General features: G+C 37.3%; 1 pseudogene; it reads left to right on the top strand.

Annotated features, from left to right (window-relative positions):
• The first annotated feature begins 1,648 nt into the window (after nt 1-1,648).
• On the top strand, nt 1,649-3,103 carry LOC144567096 (organic cation/carnitine transporter 3 pseudogene; annotated as a pseudogene).
• Nucleotides 3,104-5,110: the final 2,007 nt, after the last annotated feature.

Below are 5,110 nucleotides of genomic sequence, written 5' to 3'. Positions count from 1 at the left end.
TTATGCAACAAGTAAATGTGTTTTATATTAGTTGGTATGTCATAACCCTTCATTTTAAATAAAAATGATGGAGAGTAAATGAGGAGAAGTGAGAGGGAGAGGAAAGGGAGGAGAAAGTGGAGCCCACAAGGACATTTTGTTAATAATTTATGAAGAGGGGTATTTTGTTTGTTGGTTTGAAAATGAAGGGCAATTTGTACATTCTCCCAATTTATTGCGTTGGTTATTTTGTGCATGGATTGGGAGATGGGCAGTGCATTGTGGCAAGCTCTCCGGAGAACGAAACATTATCCTTTTTAGTAAAAATTGGAGATTAAGTTATCTAATTATTTAATATTTATCAAAAAATTCTTTATTTTATTTGAATTTCGCACATAAGGTATTATCTTTTACCACTAAAAAAAAAACAGATTCTCAGAAGTAACACACCTTAGGTGCTATTCCTTTCCATTTCCAAATGCACTTCCAGATATGTGCTTTTGTGGTGCTATCAATTCTTGTCTGATATGTTAATACTTGTTGGCATCCTTGTACATCTCTCTATTGGAACCTTGTCCAAATTAGCCTATCCGGTATTGTATGAGTTTAGATCCAGTGAACTAACTCAAAGATTGGGTTTTAAATCGGGACTATCCGATTTGAATCCGTGATAATCTATCCGAAGTGGAGTGTACACATTTCGAGAAATGAATTTGAATCGCGAAGCAATCTCGAACGATGGATTCGAATCGGACGAGTCTCGATCCAAAACCCAAAGATTGGGTTACTTTAGGGGATCCGGACCCGTATTGTATTGTAGGGAAAGTAGCATTACTAGTTTTGCATTCTTTATTAAGTTGGCATTACAAAATGAGAAGATTGTTAGGCTTTTGTTTAAGTAGACAAATCCTCATTCCTCATTCCTCATTCTCATTCATGCAATATTAAGTTGTTATTCTCTCACTTAATTCTGCTTTATATTTCATCTATTATTTAGTTTCCTCTTGTTTTCCCAATGAAGAACATTAATTTAGCCCTAAAACGCCGGCCTGAGAAAATTAAAATTTCTGGTAAGTTATAATTAAATAAGAGCATGACCCTTATTTTTTCTCACAAAAAAATTAATAGGATGACAAAAGGCTACTTGTTCTAGGAATGAGTGAATTCAGTATACATGATCTGTCAGACAATATCATAAAAAAAAAATCCGTATATATTAATTTCAATCGTTTTTTCTGTGTTTAAGATATTATACGAGATTTGTTGTACAATGTGATAAAAAAATTCCATATGGTATTGATTTAATATAGTACGTGTATTGTTTATCAGAATTGAATGATGCATGTGTAAATTTTCTAATGACTTCGAAATTGCTATCTCTATGTGATTTCAATTTTATTTTTATTTTTATGAAAACCTATGTCCTGTGTTTGCATGAAGATTTTTTAGACATGCTCTGTAAATTAAAAGAAAAAACACATGTATTGCACATTTGAGGAGCCATAAATAAATGAGTACAGGTAATATTTCGTAATCACTTACTAGCTGCTCAGTTATACAATGATCAAACTATAAAGAAGTTCCTCCGTCCTGTTTTGTTGATAGCATATAATCTATTTCTTTTCTTCCTGCCCCTTGGTAAAGAGACCCATTCAATAAATTCAATAAAATGGTAGATTCAACTCCTCTCCTCCGATCTCATAGTTCCTCTGTTGAAGGTCCTGATGAAGCTGCCGTGCAACGATCCTTCTCAATGCAACTTCTTCAGTCAGTTGTTGTTGCGGCAGCGTGGTTTTTTGATGGCCAGCAGACTTTCATCACTGTCTTTACTGATGTTGATCCCAAGTGGAAGTGCCTCGACCCGGTTGACCCGATATGCAATTCTGCTTCAAGCCCATGTGCACTCCAGCCAGGCTCATGGGCTTGGGACTCAGTCGATACCTCAATTGTGTCAGAGTGGGCCCTTCAGTGCACAGACACGATTCTTTCATCAATTCCTGCTTCGGCTTTTTTCACCGGTTGTGTTGTCGGTGCCTTGTTTATGTCAACCTTGGCAGACTCGGTTCTTGGCCGAAAGTTGCTTCTCATATTGTCATGCCTTGTCATGTCAGTTGGTGGCGCTATGACGGTTCTCTCTCCTAACATTTGGGTTTACTCGGCTCTTAAATTTATTTCCGGGCTTGGTCGTGCTTCGGTTGGCTCGTCAGCTCTTGTACTATCAATGGAAATTGCAGATCAGTGGTGGCGTGATAAGATCGGTGTCCTAGGGTTTACTTTTTACATGCTAGGGTTCTTGACTCTACCAATAATGGCCTACAATATGGGCCAAGGTTTGTCATGGAGGTATATGTACCTTTTGACAAATATTCCTTGTTTGTGCTACACCATTTTACTTTTTTGCTTTGTTCAAGAGTCACCTAGATGGCTAAAGGTGCACCGACAAAACGAAGATAATTTAACCAAGAAGGACGCAGTGCAACATACGAGCTATGATTTTTTATCTTCATTGAAAATGCTTTGTACCGCCAAACAATTCCTATGGAGGTTGATAGCTGTCATGATGGCGTGTTTTGGAACCGGGTTTGTATACTTCGGTTTACCCTTCACTCTCGGAGACCTCAATTCAAATCTTTACCTTAGCGTGGCTTTGAATGCTCTATCTGAGCTACCCGCATCTCTCTTGACCTTACTTCTTGTGGCGACAATGGATCGTAGAACTACAGTTCTCATATTAACTGCAGTGAGCGCGCTGTGCAGCCTGGCATGCGCATTTGATACTTTTGGCATAGCCAATAGAATTCAGCTGGCAGCTGAAGTGATATCCTATTGTGCAGCTTGCACAGCGATTAATGTCATGTTGATATACTGTGTTGAGCTTTTCCCGACTACTATACGTAACACAGCAATATCATTAGTTAGAGAAACTACTCTTCTGGCAGGAGCATTTGCACCTGTTATGGCAGTTGAAGGGAAGAGCAACCGATTGTGGTCGTTTGGTTTCTTTGGGCTTGCAACTGGGTTATGTTCTTTGCCTCTTGCTTTCCTGCCTGATACTAAAGGGAAGGATTTAGTTGATAACATTCAAGATGAGGAATATCATCATGTTAGGGAAGAGTATGAATAGAGTAAATGTTTTATTACCTGTATTGTCAAGAGTATTGTAGGGTTTCGTCTAGAGTATGATACTATCATACTATGAGTAGAGTAAATGTTTTATTTAGTATGAGGGATAATAATGGGGTATCATCATGTTCTTTTGAGGATTTTTCTTTGCTTGTCAATTGTATTTATTTTTATTCTAGAATGCACACCTGTTAAAGGATAACACATCAATATAAATTGTTGGAATGTGTGTTACATACATATATTGGTCGAGTATGTATGTTAGAATTAAATTGATATTTATCTAACTGTAAAACATTTTGAAAAATTGTAACCAGGCTAAAACTTAGTTTTCTCCTTCAGACATATTCTGGTTCCTATTTGCAGTATATAACAGTAAAAAAATTGATATTTCTATGAAAACTTATAGGTAATGACCCAAAGTTATTTACTTATTTTGATTGCTTCAACAACACATGAATCTTGTTATTTTTTCCTTAAAGTTCCTTGCATTTACATTATATTTTTGTACGGCGATATTGGCGCAAGTTATAGCTTATGCATCCTAAATTGTTGAGAATATATAATTGAATAATAGAAGGGTAGAAATGTAAAATAGGAAAAATGGTATAAATTAGGAGAATTAAATGAAGTTACCATTAGATGTCAATATTGAGTACCAACGGTATAATAGGAAATAGAACATATAAAAGGGTCAACCTTCTCTCTTGTAAAATACACAACAGAAAAAAATACAAAAAAAGCTCTCCTCAGATTTGCATCTCTTCTTTTTTTGAAACCTTGACAGTGGCTGTCAAGTGTAATTTTTATTAATTAAAATATAAAATACATCCATCGTTCTACATCCAAAACATCATCCAAACTACATCAACATCTAAAAAACATCCATATCTAAACATCAACATTTTACAATACAAACAACTAAAACAATAAAAGAAACGAACAATATCCTTTAGTAGTAGACACCGATAACCTTCAGTATTAGCTGACTATAGCGACCAAAGGAAAGGAGACATCTTTTTTTTTTCTTCTTCTTTTTTTCTATTTGGGTTGTGGGTAGAGAAGGCAGGGTGCCACGATGGTGGGAGTGCAAAGAGAGAGGAGAGCCGACAACTAGGGCTATTGCCGCCAACTATTCTTAGTTCTCCCAATAATGGTGAAGGAAGAGAGGGTGCCGATAGACAAAAGAGATTACGACTAGAGCTATTACCGTTAACTTTCTCTTCTCCCAACGGATAGATGCTGGGGTAGGGGCAGGAATGAGTAGCGCTTGCGGCTAAGATTTTTTAAAGAGAAAGCGAGGTGGACGAGAGTGGAAGATGGTGGAGGAGGGAATGGAGAAGGCAGAGAAGAAGAGAAGGAAGAGGAAATGGTTGTTGGTGCGGATCCCCCGCTCCCTCTTGACTGAGAAGGCTTGCGGCGTGAGATGGAAGGAAGAAGATGGTAGAGACGGCTAGGATTTTTTTCTCTCTCGGCGGATTAGTGTGCATCTATTTTTGGTTGAAATGTAAACTCAAATTTTGAGTAACTTTCCTCCTCATATTTGCATCTCATTACAAAAGAAACAACATGGTATTAGAACACTAAGTTCTGCGACTACAAAAATCATTCCGTACCAGTGAACTAGTATTCACAATATAAACAAAAAACCCATAAATAGAAAAATCAGCAAAGAGCAAATGGCTCAAGAAGGGTAACATGAGGCTACCACCAATACCTCCAAGCTTACAAATACTTTGCTTAATAGCAAAAATTATCTTACATGGGCAAAGGCTGCAGCAAGAGCGCTCAGCGATCGAGAGATGCGAGAATACATCATGGGAGATAATAAAGAGCCCGAAGTCGTAAATCTACTTTCATTGACTGAAACAAAAAAGAGACAATGAGAAAATGGAAAACTCGAAATGACAAAATCATAACTTGGCTCACGAATTCTATGAAACCATCCATTTCAGAGCTATTTCTCCTCCTCAACACAGCTTTCAAGCTATGGCAAGCCGTGAAAGCC

The sequence above is a fragment of the Carex rostrata genome, chromosome 16, assembly GCF_964058835.1.
Source record: "Carex rostrata chromosome 16, lpCarRost1.2, whole genome shotgun sequence".
NCBI lineage: Eukaryota > Viridiplantae > Streptophyta > Magnoliopsida > Poales > Cyperaceae > Carex > Carex rostrata.
Note: the sequence above shows the minus strand (reverse complement) of the source record. Positions and strands in the feature narration are given on the sequence as shown.